The sequence below is a fragment of the Patiria miniata genome, unplaced genomic scaffold (genome assembly GCF_015706575.1).
Source record: "Patiria miniata isolate m_02_andy unplaced genomic scaffold, ASM1570657v1 HiC_scaffold_25, whole genome shotgun sequence".
Classification (NCBI taxonomy): domain Eukaryota; kingdom Metazoa; phylum Echinodermata; class Asteroidea; order Valvatida; family Asterinidae; genus Patiria; species Patiria miniata.
Window position 1 is genome coordinate 15520778 of NW_024037064.1, and position 24870 is coordinate 15545647.

Below are 24870 nucleotides of genomic sequence, written 5' to 3' on the forward strand. Positions count from 1 at the left end.
ACATCATAATTTAACAAGACTTTACACACTTACTAATATTTACCGTAATTCAATGTGAAAGCCCTGTCACCAAAACGTCAAAAGAAAACGAACCTTTAACGACGGGGCACCGTAGTCAGAACCTGTTTTTGTATTAATTTATGTTCCCCGAAGGGAGTGGGCCGAATCCCGGATGTACTGCTATACCGGGCCAACCCGTGGCCGGGACGAGGCAAGCCTCTATTCCACGGCCCAAATCCAAAAATCAGTTTAATATACTGGCTGTTCAATGAACAGCGTTTCAGATATTAAGCTGAAAAGAACAGATACTAATTTTTTGGTTTCGGGATCCTCCTAAAGAAGATCCCAGGATAGGGTAGTCACACTACACCTTAGTAAGTGAGGCTACGAGCCTCCCTACCCTTTGCCTAATAATTAAACTGACAAACACTTAACACGGACAAGACAAACAAACTGTGTAGCCACGCTACCCACGCGTTACCATGGTAGGGTACGACCCTAACTGTCTGCCGAAAACCATATTCAAACAAAATGCATACTATACACATCCAGACGAAACTTCCAAACTTCGATAAAAAAGACCTAAAGGGTCTAAAACATGAGAGCGAAGACTCTCACAGGTTCGACACAAGGCTCTAAAGAGATGCCATGATTCTACTAAAAAAGGGCCTAAAGGGCCCCAAAACCAGGAGCTGAAAGCTCCCACACAAAAGGGACCAAAAGGGTCCCAGTAAACCAGGAGCAAAAATTCTCCCACACAGAAGAGACCTAAAGGGTCTAAACAGCAAACACCAAGGGTTTCAAAAACCTAAAGGCGAAGAATTAGCTGACCTCCGACGACTGTGCAGAGAATTCCCCGCACGCACCACGTAGCACGGAAGCCGTCTTCGGTCAGCCTAGCAAAATCAGCACGAATTCTATCCCTGACCGCGCGCTTAATCCGATGGAGAACAATATCTGCGCTGGCAGTAGACTTATCGAACAAGGTCTCGCAACGCGAAGACCAAATAAGCCACTTGACAACGCAGATCAAGTACCAAACCAAAACACAATCTGCACGGTTATTCAAACCATCAGCATACAATACACAAGGTGCGGTCAGGGAGAAATGTTCCCCCAAGATCCTCCCACCCACATGTTCAACCCAACCCCAAGGAATAGAAACAAAGGCACAATCCCAAAAAACATGGTTAATAGTTTCCGGTTGGCCACAACCGGCGCGGGGGCACTTGCCGGCCCCATAACCCCAATTAAGAACTTTTTGGGCCGTTTTCACGGCCCGCCAAATGATTCTCCAGTTCAGATCCCGGAGACGGTGATCCAAAACGGAGCAGTTAGCAAATTTAAAAACCAAGGCTAAGTCTTGGAGGACTAAGACCGGTTTCCTAACAGGATCTTGGCCGAAAAAAATCAGGTATAATTGGCGGGAGGTACCCGCTTCCCAGGCAAAATTCGGAGCCAGCTTAAAAACAAGCAAGACCAGCTTGCAAAAATACCCATACCAAGAAGTGAGGTTCAAGGCGTGCGGCCTGCTGTTAGACCAAAACCCAACAGGCAGGATACTACGCAACGAAAATGTTACCCAATAAAGGGCAAAAAACCTCCAAGGAGGACCATCAACATCCAACACGCTCCTCAAACCCCGAACAAAAAGACTATCACATTTATGTCTGATATTAACTACGCCCAGCCCACCCTGATCAACAGGTTGAAAAAGGACTGGGCGCGAAACCAACTCGGTCTTATTAGACCAAATGAAACCAAAAATAGCCTTGTTCACCACCTTCTCCACCGAGGCGGGGAGGGGGTAAATAGGCGCTAGATAATACAGAGGCGAAAGAATAACTGAATTAACAACCAAAACTTTACCAAGAAGAGAAAGATTTCTCCCTTTCCATTTAGTAAGACAAGTGAGCAGAGCTGGAATTCGTTCCTTCCAGCTCTTCTCACCCATGTTTCCCTTACCAACAAAAATACCATTAATTTTAATGGGAGTTCTGGTCCACTTAATGTCAACCAGAGAAGACATATCATCAGGCCAGGCCCCGAAAATGAGGCCCTGAGATTTGGCCATATTCAGGCGAGAACCGCTCGCTAACTCATACTGTTTAATGATACCGAACAGTCGCACCAGCGACAAGCGATCCCTGACAATGCAAGTGGTGTCGTCAGCGTACTGAACGACTTTGCACTGCAAACCACTGCTGCCTGGAACCACCAGGCCACCGATGCGACCGTCACGGATAACTGTAGCCGCAAACGGCTCAATAAAAAGAACGTAGAGGAGAGGAGATAGGGGACATCCCTGCCTCACTCCCCTCGACAAACCAAACGGATCAGAAAGAACACCATTAACTAAAACTTGACTAGAAATGTCGGTGTACAAAAGTTTGACCCAGTGCAAAAAGTTAGGGCCGAACCCAAAACGACTCATGACTTTAAACAAAAAATTCCAGTTAACTCTGTCGAAAGCCTTCTGTTGATCTAAAGAGATTACAAGGCAGTCAAGGTTCTTTCCATCCACATACGCCACCAGATCCCGTAGGAGTCTGATGTTGTCGTGGATGGACCTCCCCTTGACGCCGCAAGTCTGGAAAGGACTGATGATGTCTGGCAGCACTTTGCTGATACGTAAGCATAAGGCCTTCGACAAAATTTTGTAGTCAACATTCAGCAAAGAAATTGGCCGTTTATTACGGGGATCTAACGGGTCACCGGGCTTTTCTAATAGAGTTAGAATGCCCGACCGCTGAGAAACAGCTAAACAATTCAACTTATAAGCACAACGAAAAACCCCCAGCAGGTCTGGACCTAACAACTCCCAGAAGGAAATGTAAAATTCCCTGGGAAGTCCGTCCCCACCAGGGGTCCTACAGTTGGCCATCCCCTTCAGTGCATCGGTCAACTCCGAGAGTTCAAGTGGACTCTCGAAATCCAAAAAAAGGTCATGAGGGACTCTGGAGGTTAACGAGTCTAGAAAGGGAGACTGGAGATCCTCCTCTACCGGCTCCTCGCTAAACAAATCGGAATAAAAGGACCGATAAACAGAGGCAATTTCTGCCGAAGTCTCGACAACAACGTCGTCGGCACCGCGGACAGAAGAAATAAACTTTTTTCTGGCTTGCTCGGACTCCAGCCGAAAGAAAAACTTGGATGGCTTCTCCGCATCATTGAGGACACGGACACGAGAACGTATTCGAGCCCCCTCAGCTTCAAAGTCATCCAATGTCTCCAATCTCCATTTCAAAGAGTCATACTGGGCTAGAAGCGCGGGGTTAGAATCCCCACTATTCAAATCAAGAAGAACAGATTTAAGAGAAGACATTAAGTCCTCCCTTTTCTTCCGTCGTTTCCTGGCTAAGCGGCTAGAAAAGCTGACCAACATTTGCTTGGAACGCAATTTGACGTCCTCCCACCAGAGGAGTTCATTATCAAACCCCTCCTTGAGCGAACGCCAACCTAAATAAGCTTGCGTAAACTCTTCTCTAAAAACGGCATCAGAAAGGATGGAGACATTACACTTCCAGTAACCGCTCCCGATGCCGGGAGAAGAGGGGAAGGTAAATTTCAAAGTAATAGCATCATGATCAGACAAATAACAGGGCGAGTGCGAACAAGACTCCACATCCAGCAGACGGGACACGTAAAAACGGTCCAGCCTACTGGAGGCGGAGTTCGCCGCATTTCGCCAGGTAAAAGAATGAACATTAGGAAAACGATCTCTCCAACAGTCTTTTAGGGAAAAAGTGGACAAAAGCTGCCGCAACTCCGCGGCTCCCAAACCACACGAAGTAGCAGCAGAACCGCGACGGTCCAAATGGATGTCCAAAACACAATTAAAATCGCCACACAAAATAATTGGATGATTGCCTCTCAAATGAGAGGCCAGATTAGAAAAGAAAAGACGACGGGCTCCAGGGTCCGTGGGAGCGTAAACTACACAGAGATTAACACTACTCCCGTGACCCTGGAGGGTACCGCTAATAATACGACCCTCAGTATCCACTGAAGAATCGAAAAAACGTAAAGGACTACGCCTAGGAATAAGAATTACAGTACCAGAGGAGAAAGATGTGCCAAAACTGGCAAACATCTCTCCCCTCCATTCTGCACTCCATAAAGCCAAATCTGCAGGGGTGATATGACATTCCTGCAGGCAGGATATGTCATAATGATGACAAAACTGAAAAATGCGTTTTCTTTTCAGGGAATCACGCATTCCATTAACATTCAATGAAATAATGGAAATCATTGAAATAAATACAAGAAAGGAAAAGAAACAGACTGATGAAGGCGTCATTTTGCCTAGAAAAAAATACTCAATACTTCAAATAGGACCTAAGGTCCGCCGATCCGGCATCCAAAACGAAATGTGCATGTTCCTGGATCAGGTGGCTAAACCAGTCATAAGAAGACCGGGTGGTCTTGTCACAGCGGGGACACTTGAATTCCACAGGGGACTTATCCTGATGGACTGTCACCCTGTGGCTATTAAGCTCAGACCAAGCCTGGAAAACCTCCTTGCAAGCAGGAACGCTGCAAGGGATCAAATTTTCTTGGATCCCAGGAAGCTTAAGACTTTTAAGTTTAAGTCTGGCTTTCCTTACTACGGCAACGGTAGGTCCTTTAAGAACCTCTTGTGGGGCATCAGGGGTCTCGCTACATGTTTCCATGCCCTCAGAGCCCGAGCCGGAAAGTTCCTTCTCGGAAGCAATGCGGAGCACGGGCGTCAGTGAAGGAGGAGAACTTTTTTTGTGTTGTACTTCCTCATCCGAAGATGAGGAAGAAATTACACGCCTCTTTCTGTTACTTGGTCTTTTCCTGCTGGAACCAGCAGGAACCTTTGGGATTTTTCGCTGGCGTTCCAGCAGAAAAGTGTTGCACTCAGGCTCACTGCAAACAATTTGCGGCGGGCCGTTAACATTAGTGCAATCAGCACAAGAAAGAACAGTGATTTTCCTGTGACCGATGGGGCAGTCACAGGAAATACATAAAGCATCAACCCCGTAGGGTCCAACCTGCGTATTGCAGGAACTACACCGCACCTTCGGACGGCTAGACAAGCCGTCCTCCGGCGCGGTGCTGTTAAGCTTAGTGGGTGGGGTCTCCCCTACGGTTGACGAGCTAGATGGAGATGCATCAGAGGCAGCAGCCTGGGACTCAGGCTCGGCAGGAGTCGACGAAGTCGTCTCCTCCCGCACCACCTGAGCCCAGGTGCGTTTAGGAACTACTTTGTTTGCAAAGGAGTTAGGGCACATCTTAAAGTTGTGCCCCTCCTCCCCGCAAACAGTACAGACAACTCGGTTGGGGCACGAGGAAGCCACGTGCCCCACACCAAGGCACTTATAGCACTTTTCCTGCTTACAGGAATTAGCAAAATGGCCCTGCTGGCCACACTTTGCACAAGTCCTGGGCTGTCCAATGTAGGACACCCAGGCATTTCTATTACCAATCCGCATAACGGACGGTATGTTTTTCTTGATCCTCATACGGTACTGCCTAGTACCGTTGAAGATCGTAGGCTCTCCAGCGTGGGTACAAAACCGACCCTGGAGAACCTCGCCATAGGCACTCAGCAAACGACGAACAATATTGTCGTCGATGCTAAGACAAACATAGTGCATCGTCACAATGGCAATGCCATCAAAAGCAATCACCTGACATCCGGGGATGGATGTCAGGGACGGTTGATACGTCTTCGCCAGTTCTGGCGTCTTGAACACAACATCGAATCGATGCCCTGGCAAAGGCTGGACAGCCGACAGGTGGTCCTTGGCCACAATTCCCAACTTACTAAATTCCGAAAAAACTAGTTTCGGCGTAACTTCGCCGCCGAACCGCAGCTCGACGGCGCACTCTTTATATCGGAGAGATGGCATCTTGCCTATCTCCGACAAGGAAACAAAAAACGAAGGAAAACCAATGCACAGGCCGGTAAATACTCCTGGTAAAACACCGACCAGTTACCAAAATGATTACTGCAGGATGCAACTGCCACCCTGCAGCAAAAAGAAAAAAGGGACGGTCAGCAAATTGCTGATCAGTGAGGTATTTAAATATACAAGTGCAAAATGCACAGAGCCTATATATACAAAATGGCGTAAAAGGCAAGGCTTTTTGCCTTTACGCTTAGACAAAAAACAACAAGAACACAAAATCCCGTAGAGTTACGCACACGAATGCTGTTACGCAACACCACGGGTAACTGAATCAGAAGAAAGGAAAGGCCGTGCACTGCCCGGCGTGAACAAAAGAAGAGCTGAACAAAGGAATACACTGGCTAATACTGTACTGTGTGTTCAGCCAGCTACAAAAACCCACCCCCAAAACCCTCAAAAATACACCCAAAATCCAACAAATTTCAAACGAAAAGTAGACAGACTTCGTCTATGAAATAACCAAAACCCCTGGTAAAAAATTTAACTTTAGAAAAGCTCTGAAGATTTACTACGCTTCAAGAAAACACGGAGCTTCGGGAAGTCGTGATGATCTTAGCCAAAAGGGCGAGAAGCGATAACGATTAATATTAAAACAATAGCGCGGAAAGGGATTATTCGTCTTGAAATACTGTTTGCTATTGTTCTTCTTATTATTTATTTTTGCCTTTTTTTGTTTCCTGGTGTGAAAACAAAAAAAAAGACTCCTGCGCGTCCACCGCAACTCAACGAAACCAGGGGAGAGAGAGATGAGCAAGAAATCTCCGGCTTTCTCAGATTAACAGAGACATATACATTCTTAAAAATATTTCTATCATGCATTTTCATACACCTCGATCATATTTCACCCAAAATCTTGTTGAAAAAATTAATCCAGACAAAAAATGGGATCAATGCATCAGTGAGCGAGAGCGTCGGCACTAAATGCCGTACGTACGATGTACCGGGACAAGCATATCAATAGATGGCGCCCTTCAACACTCCCGGTCATCGCGCCTCGGCGTTTCCCATCTGGGTATTTCTCAGGGCCTGCCAATGGGTCCCACATTAGGGGCGGGGAAATACTTCAGTTTGTCAGTAAGCTCCGTGGCCGAGTGGTTAGAGAGCACATGTAGAAAGTAATAGACCGTGGGTTCGAGTCCCAGCCTGCCGCTTTCCTTTAATTGCTTGGTTATTGTTTTGTTTTGTTATTTTTTCACTTACTTATTTCCCCTTTTTGTAATAATTACTATTTTATTTCATTGATTTATTGTTTATTTCGTCATGAAGTTATAAGAAGAAAATTCGAAAGAAAAGAAAACATTCGTCATACCGTTTTCATTTGCGCTTATAATACTTATGTATCAATATCAATGCGGTCCCGCGGGGAGTTAATTGAAGAGAGAGAAAGAAAGAAAAGAAACAAACGGGAAACAAATGTCAACGCACCATTATTTGTCCATTTTTGTAACCTTTGGTGAATAAGTCATTCACATTCTACATGAGGCAACATTTAAGACAATGCATATACATACATGTATGGCTAATGTACTCAGCCGGCCGGCCGGTCACATACGCAGTGCGTAAAATTTTGCATAATGATTAAGTTAAAGGACACAGTGGGAATTCTATCTGGAACAGTGTTCTATTGTTTATAAAAAAAATTAGAGAAATTGATTTCGGCTATGAGTGAAGGTAGAGGTGGAGTTAGACAGGCAGCGACAAATCTCTTTTTTGAAGGTTGTGGTGGCTCTGAAAAGAGCCTTTTGGGTTTGTGGATGCAAAGTAAGTTCTTTTCTTTACTTTGACACTTTGGCGGTCTTCTTGGGCAGAAGAACTTGCTGGATGTTGGGAAGGACACCACCCTGCGCGATGGTAACTCCGCTCATCAACTTGTTCAACTCCTCGTCGTTGCGTATAGCAAGCTGCAGATGGCGGGGATTAATTCTCGTCTTCTTGTTGTCTCGTGCAGCGTTTCCGGCCAGTTCCAAGATCTCCGCGGTAAGGTACTCCATCACTGCCGCAAGGTAGACCGGTGCACCGGCACCGACACGCTGGGCGTAGTTGCCCTTACGCAGAAATCTGTGAACACGACCCACGGGGAACTGGAGTCCCGCCCTGGAGGACCTGCTCTTGGCCTTGCTTCTTGCTTTGCCGCTCTTTCCTCGCCCAGTCATCTTGACAGTATAGTGACAGAAGATGAATGTACTCTGCAGTAAAGGTGGTGTGTGAATGAACCCACTTGGAAAACACAACACTAGTTATAGCGTTCTGGTGGATTGGCTGAAGCGTGCCAAGTAGCCAATCACGCGACACGGGCGTGCCCGTCGCACGGTTGGGTGCACCGCATCCATTTTGGACGCGGGGGACGAGGGAACAAAAAATTACAACTGTGTCATCGTCGTTCAAAGTAATGGAATCACTAGATAAAACACAGAAACATGCAACATTCTTACCTCCATTTTAAGACGTTTTATTGTTATTCCGCCGAAGAAGTCCCATGATCTTTCGACCAGCCTCCGCACAATGGCAGTGATTCGTTGCTCTCACGCGGCGGTTAAAACTGGCCTCGGTTTCTTGCTAGATATTTGTAACATCCCACAGACGAAATCCTAATTTATTTTTTAATAGTAACCCACTCAACAAAATGCAAGCACTCGTCCGGAGATTGAAAGAAATGACCAATTGAAAAAGGCTGTGGCATAAATTAAATTATGTGTTTACGACGACGACAAGACTCAGGGATTAACTTTAATCGCATTACCTCCCCTCGCCTCACGAAGGGTAAAAGCATATTAAAAAAAAAGAGAGAGAGTGAAAGGGACACAACAGAATAAAAAAAGGTTAGTTGTAAAACCTAAGAAATGGGCTGATCGGGCGAACTGAGCTGACTGGCAAATCTCTTTTTGGAAACTGTGTTGGCTCTGAAAAGAGCCGTTTGGTTTTGAAGCCTTCAAAATTTCTATTTTGAAGTCGTGTACTTGGTGACGGCCTTGGTGCCTTCGCTGACTGCATGCTTAGCAAGCTCCCCGGGAAGAAGTAGGCGTACTGCTGTCTGCACTTCACGGCTTGTGATGGTGGACTTCTTGTTGTAGAGAGCGAGGCGAGAAGATTCGCTGGCGATGCGCTCAAACACGTCGTTGACAAAGCTGTTCATGATGCTCATTGCCTTGCTCGAGATTCCGGTGTCGGGGTGCACCTGTTTCATCACTTTGTAGATGTAGATGCCGTAGCTCTCCTTGCGACGCCGGTGCCTCTTTTTGTTTGCGCTAACCGGACCCTTAGTATTTCCGGCCTTCTTCTGACCTTTTCCGCTAACTTTGGGAGCCATATTGGAGGACTTGGAATGTATCGGATCGTGAGATCGAATGAAAGACCAGCACGTCTTGGCCGGCTTTTATTGTGCACAGCTTGGATTCTGACCACCCATGCATCGTCCACTTTCCCGCCAGTGACCGCTAACCCATGCGTGAAGAAAGCGGTATGCGTGCATAGTTATACAATGCACGCACGGCACGACCCCCCCCCCCCCCCCCTCCCCGGCAAGGGTATTTTTAGCCTTTTTCTCAGACTGACACGTGTATAAGTGTCCTTCTTAAATATTATTGTCTACTGAATTTCTGGGAAATAATAAAGTCATCTCCAGCGGAGGGCGAATTAATATGTCGTAGTGCACCAATACTTCTTTAAATGTTGTTTCCCCCTTATGCACCATCCATTTATAATGAATCATACAATGTAACGCAAAACCGACGAAAATAAGAGAACGAGTACCTGTAATTGTCAAAACAGATAGGAAATATATATCATTATTACCATGCCCATAACAATTCAATTTTGCCTGGAACACGTTTCGGATGAGGCATACGTATAGAACCCAAAAAGTGGAATGTATTTGGACAGAATATCAACAATAATAATTCGGAAAAAAATCAACGGCCCTTTATTCTTTATTTGAAGGAAAACTCAGGGATTGGACTTAATCTCTCTTTGAAGAAGTAGTGGCTCTGAAAAGAGCCGTTAGTTTTATTTCTTTTTGCGCACACAACGTGCTCAAGCTCGTTCACCCCGAATTCGGCGGGCCAACTGGATGTCCTTGGGCATGATGGTGACCCTCTTGGCGTGAATGGCGCACAGGTTGGTGTCTTCGAAGAGGCCGACGAGGTAAGCTTCGCTCGCTTCTTGCAATGCCATGACGGCAGAACTCTGGAATCGCAGTTCAGTTTTGAAATCCTGTGCAATTTCACGCACAAGTCTCTGGAATGGCAGCTTTCGGATCAGCAGTTCGGTGCTCTTCTGGTAGCGGCGAATCTCACGGAGGGCGACGGTTCCCGGTCGGTACCGATGGGGTTTCTTGACACCGCCAGTCGCCGGTGCGCTCTTGCGGGCCGCCTTGGTGGCCAACTGCTTCCTGGGGGCTTTCCCCCCGGTGCTCTTTCTTGCCGTCTGCTTGGTGCGCGCCATGGTCAAGGGTATGGTTTGATGAACGGTGATCACAACTGAGTGCAGATTGAGCGAACGGACCCCGCCTCTTAAGGCCGGCGCATAGCATCCTAGGTTGGAAGCCTAACAATGGGCTATCTTCCGATTGGGTGCTTCGGGGGCCAAGCGGAGACGCTTCAGTGATCACGATTTCCGTACGTTGAAAAAGTATAGACGTTAAATTTCAATCGAAAATGCTGCTTTTCCGAGCCTATAGTATTATGAGCCCTCGGCAACAGAATCCATTTGGGATCGTTGTGACTACAATATTTCTCCCACCCCCTACTTGGGATTAATTGAACCCCAATAAACACCCCCTCCCCCACCCCCTAAAAGAAAAGTGACAAACATACGGATTTCCCTGGCTGCTGTTTATGTTTGTTTTGTAATAAAGACAATAATCACACACACCCATTCGCGAACAAAATGTCACGGATCCCTCTATACGTTCCCCGCTATATCCTGAGACGAGCACCCAGTAATTATTACTTAATCGACTTTGACAAAAAATGGAGACCAGACATGTTTTACAGTGGAAATAGGGAGGGGAAAAGCAACTCTAAGAACACACATGACAAGGACAAGTGAAATCGAGTAAAATCAAGATTCAATCTCTTTTTTGAAATAGTGGTGGCTCTGAAAAGAGCCGTTCGGTTTGATTTTTGAATATGGTGTCTAGCCGCCGAAGCCGTACAGCGTGCGTCCCTGTCTCTTCAGCGCATACACCACGTCCATTGCAGTGACAGTCTTCCTCTTGGCGTGCTCGCAGTAGGTGACTGCATCGCGGATAACGTTCTCCAGGAAAACCTTGAGGACTCCGCGGGTTTCTTCGTAGATGAGCCCGGAGATACGCTTGACTCCTCCGCGGCGGGCCAGCCGACGAATGGCTGGTTTAGTGATTCCCTGGATGTTATCTCGGAGAACCTTGCGGTGTCGCTTGGCACCCCCTTTGCCTAGTCCCTTTCCTCCTTTGCCACGGCCAGACATGTTTGTGTCTCCTCAGTCGGTTGTAGATGATTCAATGGCCATCCCAGCCCCGGCGAGGCAACTTATAGGACATGCGCGGACGCGATATGAGCATGCGAAGCCATCAACTGTTACGGCGCCCTCTGGCGACCAATCGTGGCAGGAGCACTCATCCTGGGAAACAAACAAATCAGAAGCAAAACAAGGGGGAAAAGGGATAACAAATAAGAAAAGGAAGAAGATGCCTAGAAACATATTGCAACGAGACTCAAACAATACATTTATAACCAGACACAGAGGGGTCGTGGCCAAGCCTTTTTTTTTTTTTTTTTTTTTTTTACACCTTGAACGGAAATCAATGGAAACGCCAACATCATAATTTAACAAGACTTTACACACTTACTAATATTTACCGTAATTCAATGTGAAAGCCCTGTCACCAAAACGTCAAAAGAAAACGAACCTTTAACGACGGGGCACCGTAGTCAGAACCTGTTTTTGTATTAATTTATGTTCCCCGAAGGGAGTGGGCCGAATCCCGGATGTACTGCTATACCGGGCCAACCCGTGGCCGGGACGAGGCAAGCCTCTATTCCACGGCCCAAATCCAAAAATCAGTTTAATATACTGGCTGTTCAATGAACAGCGTTTCAGATATTAAGCTGAAAAGAACAGATACTTATTTTTTATGGCCCCCCCACAAGACCACGCTTGGGGGACCGGGCAGGCCGACCACGTCGGACCAAGCTAGTAGGGTTGCGAACCCTCCTGCCCGGGACAAAGACAACATACAAAGGCGACTTCACGCCTACACATATAACACAAAAAATGGCGACTTCACGCCGATACAAAGGCGACTTCACGCCTAAACTAAGGCAACTTCATGCCTGAACAAAGGCAACTTCATGCCTAAACAAAATCACCCATGCGAGGCAGAACACGGAAGACCGTCACTACGCAAGCCGGGGACCACTTCGGGGGAGGAGCCTTACAGACTCAAGGCTAAGTGCAATGCCGAGTCTGGACCACCTCCTGATGTTCCTGACCGAGACTAAGACCGATGTGCAATGATCTTAGCCAAAAGGCCGAGAAGCGATAACGATTAATATTAAAACAATAGCGCGGAAAGGGATTATTCGTCTTGAAATACTGTTTGCTATTGTTCTTCTTATTATTTATTTTTGCCTTTTTTTGTTTCCTGGTGTGAAAACAAAAAAAAAGACTCCTGCGCGTCCACCGCAACTCAACGAAACCAGGGGAGAGAGAGATGAGCAAGAAATCTCCGGCTTTCTCAGATTAACAGAGACATATACATTCTTAAAAATATTTCTATCATGCATTTTCATACACCTCGATCATATTTCACCCAAAATCTTGTTGAAAAAATTAATCCAGACAAAAAATGGGATCAATGCATCAGTGAGCGAGAGCGTCGGCACTAAATGCCGTACGTACGATGTACCGGGACAAGCATATCAATAGATGGCGCCCTTCAACACTCCCGGTCATCGCGCCTCGGCGTTTCCCATCTGGGTATTTCTCAGGGCCTGCCAATGGGTCCCACATTAGGGGCGGGGAAATACTTCAGTTTGTCAGTAAGCTCCGTGGCCGAGTGGTTAGAGAGCACATGTAGAAAGTAATAGACCGTGGGTTCGAGTCCCAGCCTGCCGCTTTCCTTTAATTGCTTGGTTATTGTTTTGTTTTGTTATTTTTTCACTTACTTATTTCCCCTTTTTGTAATAATTACTATTTTATTTCATTGATTTATTGTTTATTTCGTCATGAAGTTATAAGAAGAAAATTCGAAAGAAAAGAAAACATTCGTCATACCGTTTTCATTTGCGCTTATAATACTTATGTATCAATATCAATGCGGTCCCGCGGGGAGTTAATTGAAGAGAGAGAAAGAAAGAAAAGAAACAAACGGGAAACAAATGTCAACGCACCATTATTTGTCCATTTTTGTAACCTTTGGTGAATAAGTCATTCACATTCTACATGAGGCAACATTTAAGACAATGCATATACATACATGTATGGCTAATGTACTCAGCCGGCCGGCCGGTCACATACGCAGTGCGTAAAATTTTGCATAATGATTAAGTTAAAGGACACAGTGGGAATTCTATCTGGAACAGTGTTCTATTGTTTATAAAAAAAATTAGAGAAATTGATTTCGGCTATGAGTGAAGGTAGAGGTGGAGTTAGACAGGCAGCGACAAATCTCTTTTTTGAAGGTTGTGGTGGCTCTGAAAAGAGCCTTTTGGGTTTGTGGATGCAAAGTAAGTTCTTTTCTTTACTTTGACACTTTGGCGGTCTTCTTGGGCAGAAGAACTTGCTGGATGTTGGGAAGGACACCACCCTGCGCGATGGTAACTCCGCTCATCAACTTGTTCAACTCCTCGTCGTTGCGTATAGCAAGCTGCAGATGGCGGGGATTAATTCTCGTCTTCTTGTTGTCTCGTGCAGCGTTTCCGGCCAGTTCCAAGATCTCCGCGGTAAGGTACTCCATCACTGCCGCAAGGTAGACCGGTGCACCGGCACCGACACGCTGGGCGTAGTTGCCCTTACGCAGAAATCTGTGAACACGACCCACGGGGAACTGGAGTCCCGCCCTGGAGGACCTGCTCTTGGCCTTGCTTCTTGCTTTGCCGCTCTTTCCTCGCCCAGTCATCTTGACAGTATAGTGACAGAAGATGAATGTACTCTGCAGTAAAGGTGGTGTGTGAATGAACCCACTTGGAAAACACAACACTAGTTATAGCGTTCTGGTGGATTGGCTGAAGCGTGCCAAGTAGCCAATCACGCGACACGGGCGTGCCCGTCGCACGGTTGGGTGCACCGCATCCATTTTGGACGCGGGGGACGAGGGAACAAAAAATTACAACTGTGTCATCGTCGTTCAAAGTAATGGAATCACTAGATAAAACACAGAAACATGCAACATTCTTACCTCCATTTTAAGACGTTTTATTGTTATTCCGCCGAAGAAGTCCCATGATCTTTCGACCAGCCTCCGCACAATGGCAGTGATTCGTTGCTCTCACGCGGCGGTTAAAACTGGCCTCGGTTTCTTGCTAGATATTTGTAACATCCCACAGACGAAATCCTAATTTATTTTTTAATAGTAACCCACTCAACAAAATGCAAGCACTCGTCCGGAGATTGAAAGAAATGACCAATTGAAAAAGGCTGTGGCATAAATTAAATTATGTGTTTACGACGACGACAAGACTCAGGGATTAACTTTAATCGCATTACCTCCCCTCGCCTCACGAAGGGTAAAAGCATATTAAAAAAAAAGAGAGAGAGTGAAAGGGACACAACAGAATAAAAAAAGGTTAGTTGTAAAACCTAAGAAATGGGCTGATCGGGCGAACTGAGCTGACTGGCAAATCTCTTTTTGGAAACTGTGTTGGCTCTGAAAAGAGCCGTTTGGTTTTGAAGCCTTCAAAATTTCTATTTTGAAGTCGTGTACTTGGTGACGGCCTTGGTGCCTTCGCTGACTGCATGCTTAGCAAGCTCCCCGGGAAGAAGTAGGCGTACTGCTGTCTGCACTTCACGGCTTGTGATGGTGGACTTCTTGTTGTAGAGAGCGAGGCGAGAAGATTCGCTGGCGATGCGCTCAAACACGTCGTTGACAAAGCTGTTCATGATGCTCATTGCCTTGCTCGAGATTCCGGTGTCGGGGTGCACCTGTTTCATCACTTTGTAGATGTAGATGCCGTAGCTCTCCTTGCGACGCCGGTGCCTCTTTTTGTTTGCGCTAACCGGACCCTTAGTATTTCCGGCCTTCTTCTGACCTTTTCCGCTAACTTTGGGAGCCATATTGGAGGACTTGGAATGTATCGGATCGTGAGATCGAATGAAAGACCAGCACGTCTTGGCCGGCTTTTATTGTGCACAGCTTGGATTCTGACCACCCATGCATCGTCCACTTTCCCGCCAGTGACCGCTAACCCATGCGTGAAGAAAGCGGTATGCGTGCATAGTTATACAATGCACGCACGGCACGACCCCCCCCCCCCCCCCCCTCCCCGGCAAGGGTATTTTTAGCCTTTTTCTCAGACTGACACGTGTATAAGTGTCCTTCTTAAATATTATTGTCTACTGAATTTCTGGGAAATAATAAAGTCATCTCCAGCGGAGGGCGAATTAATATGTCGTAGTGCACCAATACTTCTTTAAATGTTGTTTCCCCCTTATGCACCATCCATTTATAATGAATCATACAATGTAACGCAAAACCGACGAAAATAAGAGAACGAGTACCTGTAATTGTCAAAACAGATAGGAAATATATATCATTATTACCATGCCCATAACAATTCAATTTTGCCTGGAACACGTTTCGGATGAGGCATACGTATAGAACCCAAAAAGTGGAATGTATTTGGACAGAATATCAACAATAATAATTCGGAAAAAAATCAACGGCCCTTTATTCTTTATTTGAAGGAAAACTCAGGGATTGGACTTAATCTCTCTTTGAAGAAGTAGTGGCTCTGAAAAGAGCCGTTAGTTTTATTTCTTTTTGCGCACACAACGTGCTCAAGCTCGTTCACCCCGAATTCGGCGGGCCAACTGGATGTCCTTGGGCATGATGGTGACCCTCTTGGCGTGAATGGCGCACAGGTTGGTGTCTTCGAAGAGGCCGACGAGGTAAGCTTCGCTCGCTTCTTGCAATGCCATGACGGCAGAACTCTGGAATCGCAGTTCAGTTTTGAAATCCTGTGCAATTTCACGCACAAGTCTCTGGAATGGCAGCTTTCGGATCAGCAGTTCGGTGCTCTTCTGGTAGCGGCGAATCTCACGGAGGGCGACGGTTCCCGGTCGGTACCGATGGGGTTTCTTGACACCGCCAGTCGCCGGTGCGCTCTTGCGGGCCGCCTTGGTGGCCAACTGCTTCCTGGGGGCTTTCCCCCCGGTGCTCTTTCTTGCCGTCTGCTTGGTGCGCGCCATGGTCAAGGGTATGGTTTGATGAACGGTGATCACAACTGAGTGCAGATTGAGCGAACGGACCCCGCCTCTTAAGGCCGGCGCATAGCATCCTAGGTTGGAAGCCTAACAATGGGCTATCTTCCGATTGGGTGCTTCGGGGGCCAAGCGGAGACGCTTCAGTGATCACGATTTCCGTACGTTGAAAAAGTATAGACGTTAAATTTCAATCGAAAATGCTGCTTTTCCGAGCCTATAGTATTATGAGCCCTCGGCAACAGAATCCATTTGGGATCGTTGTGACTACAATATTTCTCCCACCCCCTACTTGGGATTAATTGAACCCCAATAAACACCCCCTCCCCCACCCCCTAAAAGAAAAGTGACAAACATACGGATTTCCCTGGCTGCTGTTTATGTTTGTTTTGTAATAAAGACAATAATCACACACACCCATTCGCGAACAAAATGTCACGGATCCCTCTATACGTTCCCCGCTATATCCTGAGACGAGCACCCAGTAATTATTACTTAATCGACTTTGACAAAAAATGGAGACCAGACATGTTTTACAGTGGAAATAGGGAGGGGAAAAGCAACTCTAAGAACACACATGACAAGGACAAGTGAAATCGAGTAAAATCAAGATTCAATCTCTTTTTTGAAATAGTGGTGGCTCTGAAAAGAGCCGTTCGGTTTGATTTTTGAATATGGTGTCTAGCCGCCGAAGCCGTACAGCGTGCGTCCCTGTCTCTTCAGCGCATACACCACGTCCATTGCAGTGACAGTCTTCCTCTTGGCGTGCTCGCAGTAGGTGACTGCATCGCGGATAACGTTCTCCAGGAAAACCTTGAGGACTCCGCGGGTTTCTTCGTAGATGAGCCCGGAGATACGCTTGACTCCTCCGCGGCGGGCCAGCCGACGAATGGCTGGTTTAGTGATTCCCTGGATGTTATCTCGGAGAACCTTGCGGTGTCGCTTGGCACCCCCTTTGCCTAGTCCCTTTCCTCCTTTGCCACGGCCAGACATGTTTGTGTCTCCTCAGTCGGTTGTAGATGATTCAATGGCCATCCCAGCCCCGGCGAGGCAACTTATAGGACATGCGCGGACGCGATATGAGCATGCGAAGCCATCAACTGTTACGGCGCCCTCTGGCGACCAATCGTGGCAGGAGCACTCATCCTGGGAAACAAACAAATCAGAAGCAAAACAAGGGGGAAAAGGGATAACAAATAAGAAAAGGAAGAAGATGCCTAGAAACATATTGCAACGAGACTCAAACAATACATTTATAACCAGACACAGAGGGGTCGTGGCCAAGCCTTTTTTTTTTTTTTTTTTTTTTTACACCTTGAACGGAAATCAATGGAAACGCCAACATCATAATTTAACAAGACTTTACACACTTACTAATATTTACCGTAATTCAATGTGAAAGCCCTGTCACCAAAACGTCAAAAGAAAACGAACCTTTAACGACGGGGCACCGTAGTCAGAACCTGTTTTTGTATTAATTTATGTTCCCCGAAGGGAGTGGGCCGAATCCCGGATGTACTGCTATACCGGGCCAACCCGTGGCCGGGACGAGGCAAGCCTCTATTCCACGGCCCAAATCCAAAAATCAGTTTAATATACTGGCTGTTCAATGAACAGCGTTTCAGATATTAAGCTGAAAAGAACAGATACTTATTTTTTATGGCCCCCCCACAAGACCACGCTTGGGGGACCGGGCAGGCCGACCACGTCGGACCAAGCTAGTAGGGTTGCGAACCCTCCTGCCCGGGACAAAGACAACATACAAAGGCGACTTCACGCCTACACATATAACACAAAAAATGGCGACTTCACGCCGATACAAAGGCGACTTCACGCCTAAACTAAGGCAACTTCATGCCTGAACAAAGGCAACTTCATGCCTAAACAAAATCACCCATGCGAGGCAGAACACGGAAGACCGTCACTACGCAAGCCGGGGACCACTTCGGGGGAGGAGCCTTACAGACTCAAGGCTAAGTGCAATGCCGAGTCTGGACCACCTCCTGATGTTCCTGACCGAGACTAAGACCGATGTGCAATGATCTTAGCCAAAAGGCCGAGAAGCGATAACGATTAATATTAAAACAATAGCGCGGAAAGGGATTATTCGTCTTGAAATACTGTTTGCTATTGTTCTTCTTATTATTTATTTTTGCCTTTTTTTGTTTCCTGGTGTGAAAACAAAAAAAAAGACTCCTGCGCGTCCACCGCAACTCAACGAAACCAGGGGAGAGAGAGATGAGCAAGAAATCTCCGGCTTTCTCAGATTAACAGAGACATATACATTCTTAAAAATATTTCTATCATGCATTTTCATACACCTCGATCATATTTCACCCAAAATCTTGTTGAAAAAATTAATCCAGACAAAAAATGGGATCAATGCATCAGTGAGCGAGAGCGTCGGCACTAAATGCCGTACGTACGATGTACCGGGACAAGCATATCAATAGATGGCGCCCTTCAACACTCCCGGTCATCGCGCCTCGGCGTTTCCCATCTGGGTATTTCTCAGGGCCTGCCAATGGGTCCCACATTAGGGGCGGGGAAATACTTCAGTTTGTCAGTAAGCTCCGTGGCCGAGTGGTTAGAGAGCACATGTAGAAAGTAATAGACCGTGGGTTCGAGTCCCAGCCTGCCGCTTTCCTTTAATTGCTTGGTTATTGTTTTGTTTTGTTATTTTTTCACTTACTTATTTCCCCTTTTTGTAATAATTACTATTTTATTTCATTGATTTATTGTTTATTTCGTCATGAAGTTATAAGAAGAAAATTCGAAAGAAAAGAAAACATTCGTCATACCGTTTTCATTTGCGCTTATAATACTTATGTATCAATATCAATGCGGTCCCGCGGGGAGTTAATTGAAGAGAGAGAAAGAAAGAAAAGAAACAAACGGGAAACAAATGTCAACGCACCATTATTTGTCCATTTTTGTAACCTTTGGTGAATAAGTCATTCACATTCTACATGAGGCAACATTTAAGACAATGCATATACATACATGTATGGCTAATGTACTCAGCCGGCCGGCCGGTCACATACGCAGTGCGTAAAATTTTGCATAATGATTAAGTTAAAGGACACAGTGGGAATTCTATCTGGAACAGTGTTCTATTGTTTATAAAAAAAATTAGAGAAATTGATTTCGGCTATGAGTGAAGGTAGAGGTGGAGTTAGACAGGCAGCGACAAATCTCTTTTTTGAAGGTTGTGGTGGCTCTGAAAAGAGCCTTTTGGGTTTGTGGATGCAAAGTAAGTTCTTTTCTTTACTTTGACACTTTGGCGGTCTTCTTGGGCAGAAGAACTTGCTGGATGTTGGGAAGGACACCACCCTGCGCGATGGTAACTCCGCTCATCAACTTGTTCAACTCCTCGTCGTTGCGTATAGCAAGCTGCAGATGGCGGGGATTAATTCTCGTCTTCTTGTTGTCTCGTGCAGCGTTTCCGGCCAGTTCCAAGATCTCCGCGGTAAGGTACTCCATCACTGCCGCAAGGTAGACCGGTGCACCGGCACCGACACGCTGGGCGTAGTTGCCCTTACGCAGAAATCTGTGAACACGACCCACGGGGAACTGGAGTCCCGCCCTGGAGGACCTGCTCTTGGCCTTGCTTCTTGCTTTGCCGCTCTTTCCTCGCCCAGTCATCTTGACAGTATAGTGACAGAAGATGAATGTACTCTGCAGTAAAGGTGGTGTGTGAATGAACCCACTTGGAAAACACAACACTAGTTATAGCGTTCTGGTGGATTGGCTGAAGCGTGCCAAGTAGCCAATCACGCGACACGGGCGTGCCCGTCGCACGGTTGGGTGCACCGCATCCATTTTGGACGCGGGGGACGAGGGAACAAAAAATTACAACTGTGTCATCGTCGTTCAAAGTAATGGAATCACTAGATAAAACACAGAAACATGCAACATTCTTACCTCCATTTTAAGACGTTTTATTGTTATTCCGCCGAAGAAGTCCCATGATCTTTCGACCAGCCTCCGCACAATGGCAGTGATTCGTTGCTCTCACGCGGCGGTTAAAACTGGCCTCGGTTTCTTGCTAGATATTTGTAACATCCCACAGACGAAATCCTAATTTATTTTTTAATAGTAACCCACTCAACAAAATGCAAGCACTCGTCCGGAGATTGAAAGAAATGACCAATTGAAAAAGGCTGTGGCATAAATTAAATTATGTGTTTACGACGACGACAAGACTCAGGGATTAACTTTAATCGCATTACCTCCCCTCGCCTCACGAAGGGTAAAAGCATATTAAAAAAAAAGAGAGAGAGTGAAAGGGACACAACAGAATAAAAAAAGGTTAGTTGTAAAACCTAAGAAATGGGCTGATCGGGCGAACTGAGCTGACTGGCAAATCTCTTTTTGGAAACTGTGTTGGCTCTGAAAAGAGCCGTTTGGTTTTGAAGCCTTCAAAATTTCTATTTTGAAGTCGTGTACTTGGTGACGGCCTTGGTGCCTTCGCTGACTGCATGCTTAGCAAGCTCCCCGGGAAGAAGTAGGCGTACTGCTGTCTGCACTTCACGGCTTGTGATGGTGGACTTCTTGTTGTAGAGAGCGAGGCGAGAAGATTCGCTGGCGATGCGCTCAAACACGTCGTTGACAAAGCTGTTCATGATGCTCATTGCCTTGCTCGAGATTCCGGTGTCGGGGTGCACCTGTTTCATCACTTTGTAGATGTAGATGCCGTAGCTCTCCTTGCGACGCCGGTGCCTCTTTTTGTTTGCGCTAACCGGACCCTTAGTATTTCCGGCCTTCTTCTGACCTTTTCCGCTAACTTTGGGAGCCATATTGGAGGACTTGGAATGTATCGGATCGTGAGATCGAATGAAAGACCAGCACGTCTTGGCCGGCTTTTATTGTGCACAGCTTGGATTCTGACCACCCATGCATCGTCCACTTTCCCGCCAGTGACCGCTAACCCATGCGTGAAGAAAGCGGTATGCGTGCATAGTTATACAATGCACGCACGGCACGACCCCCCCCCCCCCCCCCCTCCCCGGCAAGGGTATTTTTAGCCTTTTTCTCAGACTGACACGTGTATAAGTGTCCTTCTTAAATATTATTGTCTACTGAATTTCTGGGAAATAATAAAGTCATCTCCAGCGGAGGGCGAATTAATATGTCGTAGTGCACCAATACTTCTTTAAATGTTGTTTCCCCCTTATGCACCATCCATTTATAATGAATCATACAATGTAACGCAAAACCGACGAAAATAAGAGAACGAGTACCTGTAATTGTCAAAACAGATAGGAAATATATATCATTATTACCATGCCCATAACAATTCAATTTTGCCTGGAACACGTTTCGGATGAGGCATACGTATAGAACCCAAAAAGTGGAATGTATTTGGACAGAATATCAACAATAATAATTCGGAAAAAAATCAACGGCCCTTTATTCTTTATTTGAAGGAAAACTCAGGGATTGGACTTAATCTCTCTTTGAAGAAGTAGTGGCTCTGAAAAGAGCCGTTAGTTTTATTTCTTTTTGCGCACACAACGTGCTCAAGCTCGTTCACCCCGAATTCGGCGGGCCAACTGGATGTCCTTGGGCATGATGGTGACCCTCTTGGCGTGAATGGCGCACAGGTTGGTGTCTTCGAAGAGGCCGACGAGGTAAGCTTCGCTCGCTTCTTGCAATGCCATGACGGCAGAACTCTGGAATCGCAGTTCAGTTTTGAAATCCTGTGCAATTTCACGCACAAGTCTCTGGAATGGCAGCTTTCGGATCAGCAGTTCGGTGCTCTTCTGGTAGCGGCGAATCTCACGGAGGGCGACGGTTCCCGGTCGGTACCGATGGGGTTTCTTGACACCGCCAGTCGCCGGTGCGCTCTTGCGGGCCGCCTTGGTGGCCAACTGCTTCCTGGGGGCTTTCCCCCCGGTGCTCTTTCTTGCCGTCTGCTTGGTGCGCGCCATGGTCAAGGGTATGGTTTGATGAACGGTGATCACAACTGAGTGCAGATTGAGCGAACGGACCCCGCCTCTTAAGGCCGGCGCATAGCATCCTAGGTTGGAAGCCTAACAATGGGCTATCTTCCGATTGGGTGCTTCGGGGGCCAAGCGGAGACGCTTCAGTGATCACGATTTCCGTACGTTGAAAAAGTATAGACGTTAAATTTCAATCGAAAATGCTGCTTTTCCGAGCCTATAGTATTATGAGCCCTCGGCAACAGAATCCATTTGGGATCGTTGTGACTACAATATTTCTCCCACCCCCTACTTGGGATTAATTGAACCCCAATAAACACCCCCTCCCCCACCCCCTAAAAGAAAAGTGACAAACATACGGATTTCCCTGGCTGCTGTTTATGTTTGTTTTGTAATAAAGACAATAATCACACACACCCATTCGCGAACAAAATGTCACGGATCCCTCTATACGTTCCCCGCTATATCCTGAGACGAGCACCCAGTAATTATTACTTAATCGACTTTGACAAAAAATGGAGACCAGACATGTTTTACAGTGGAAATAGGGAGGGGAAAAGCAACTCTAAGAACACACATGACAAGGACAAGTGAAATCGAGTAAAATCAAGATTCAATCTCTTTTTTGAAATAGTGGTGGCTCTGAAAAGAGCCGTTCGGTTTGATTTTTGAATATGGTGTCTAGCCGCCGAAGCCGTACAGCGTGCGTCCCTGTCTCTTCAGCGCATACACCACGTCCATTGCAGTGACAGTCTTCCTCTTGGCGTGCTCGCAGTAGGTGACTGCATCGCGGATAACGTTCTCCAGGAAAACCTTGAGGACTCCGCGGGTTTCTTCGTAGATGAGCCCGGAGATACGCTTGACTCCTCCGCGGCGGGCCAGCCGACGAATGGCTGGTTTAGTGATTCCCTGGATGTTATCTCGGAGAACCTTGCGGTGTCGCTTGGCACCCCCTTTGCCTAGTCCCTTTCCTCCTTTGCCACGGCCAGACATGTTTGTGTCTCCTCAGTCGGTTGTAGATGATTCAATGGCCATCCCAGCCCCGGCGAGGCAACTTATAGGACATGCGCGGACGCGATATGAGCATGCGAAGCCATCAACTGTTACGGCGCCCTCTGGCGACCAATCGTGGCAGGAGCACTCATCCTGGGAAACAAACAAATCAGAAGCAAAACAAGGGGGAAAAGGGATAACAAATAAGAAAAGGAAGAAGATGCCTAGAAACATATTGCAACGAGACTCAAACAATACATTTATAACCAGACACAGAGGGGTCGTGGCCAAGCCTTTTTTTTTTTTTTTTTTTTTTTACACCTTGAACGGAAATCAATGGAAACGCCAACATCATAATTTAACAAGACTTTACACACTTACTAATATTTACCGTAATTCAATGTGAAAGCCCTGTCACCAAAACGTCAAAAGAAAACGAACCTTTAACGACGGGGCACCGTAGTCAGAACCTGTTTTTGTATTAATTTATGTTCCCCGAAGGGAGTGGGCCGAATCCCGGATGTACTGCTATACCGGGCCAACCCGTGGCCGGGACGAGGCAAGCCTCTATTCCACGGCCCAAATCCAAAAATCAGTTTAATATACTGGCTGTTCAATGAACAGCGTTTCAGATATTAAGCTGAAAAGAACAGATACTTATTTTTTATGGCCCCCCCACAAGACCACGCTTGGGGGACCGGGCAGGCCGACCACGTCGGACCAAGCTAGTAGGGTTGCGAACCCTCCTGCCCGGGACAAAGACAACATACAAAGGCGACTTCACGCCTACACATATAACACAAAAAATGGCGACTTCACGCCGATACAAAGGCGACTTCACGCCTAAACTAAGGCAACTTCATGCCTGAACAAAGGCAACTTCATGCCTAAACAAAATCACCCATGCGAGGCAGAACACGGAAGACCGTCACTACGCAAGCCGGGGACCACTTCGGGGGAGGAGCCTTACAGACTCAAGGCTAAGTGCAATGCCGAGTCTGGACCACCTCCTGATGTTCCTGACCGAGACTAAGACCGATGTGCAATGATCTTAGCCAAAAGGCCGAGAAGCGATAACGATTAATATTAAAACAATAGCGCGGAAAGGGATTATTCGTCTTGAAATACTGTTTGCTATTGTTCTTCTTATTATTTATTTTTGCCTTTTTTTGTTTCCTGGTGTGAAAACAAAAAAAAAGACTCCTGCGCGTCCACCGCAACTCAACGAAACCAGGGGAGAGAGAGATGAGCAAGAAATCTCCGGCTTTCTCAGATTAACAGAGACATATACATTCTTAAAAATATTTCTATCATGCATTTTCATACACCTCGATCATATTTCACCCAAAATCTTGTTGAAAAAATTAATCCAGACAAAAAATGGGATCAATGCATCAGTGAGCGAGAGCGTCGGCACTAAATGCCGTACGTACGATGTACCGGGACAAGCATATCAATAGATGGCGCCCTTCAACACTCCCGGTCATCGCGCCTCGGCGTTTCCCATCTGGGTATTTCTCAGGGCCTGCCAATGGGTCCCACATTAGGGGCGGGGAAATACTTCAGTTTGTCAGTAAGCTCCGTGGCCGAGTGGT

General features: G+C 46.6%; 4 non-coding genes across 4 annotated transcripts; all 4 read right to left on the minus strand.

Moving 5' to 3' along the window:
• Positions 1 to 151: 151 nt before the first annotated feature.
• Positions 152 to 344, minus strand: LOC119733602. Its single transcript, XR_005271940.1, has one exon. It is a non-coding gene; the product is annotated as a U2 spliceosomal RNA (small nuclear RNA).
• An 11540-nt stretch (positions 345 to 11884) lies between these two features.
• Positions 11885 to 12069, minus strand: LOC119733512. The gene has a single exon (XR_005271879.1). It is a non-coding gene; the product is annotated as a U2 spliceosomal RNA (small nuclear RNA).
• Positions 12070 to 17829: 5760 nt separating this feature from the next.
• LOC119733513 lies at positions 17830 to 18014 on the minus strand. Its single transcript, XR_005271880.1, has one exon. It is a non-coding gene; the product is annotated as a U2 spliceosomal RNA (small nuclear RNA).
• Positions 18015 to 23774: 5760 nt separating this feature from the next.
• Positions 23775 to 23959, minus strand: LOC119733514. The gene has a single exon (XR_005271881.1). It is a non-coding gene; the product is annotated as a U2 spliceosomal RNA (small nuclear RNA).
• Positions 23960 to 24870: the final 911 nt, after the last annotated feature.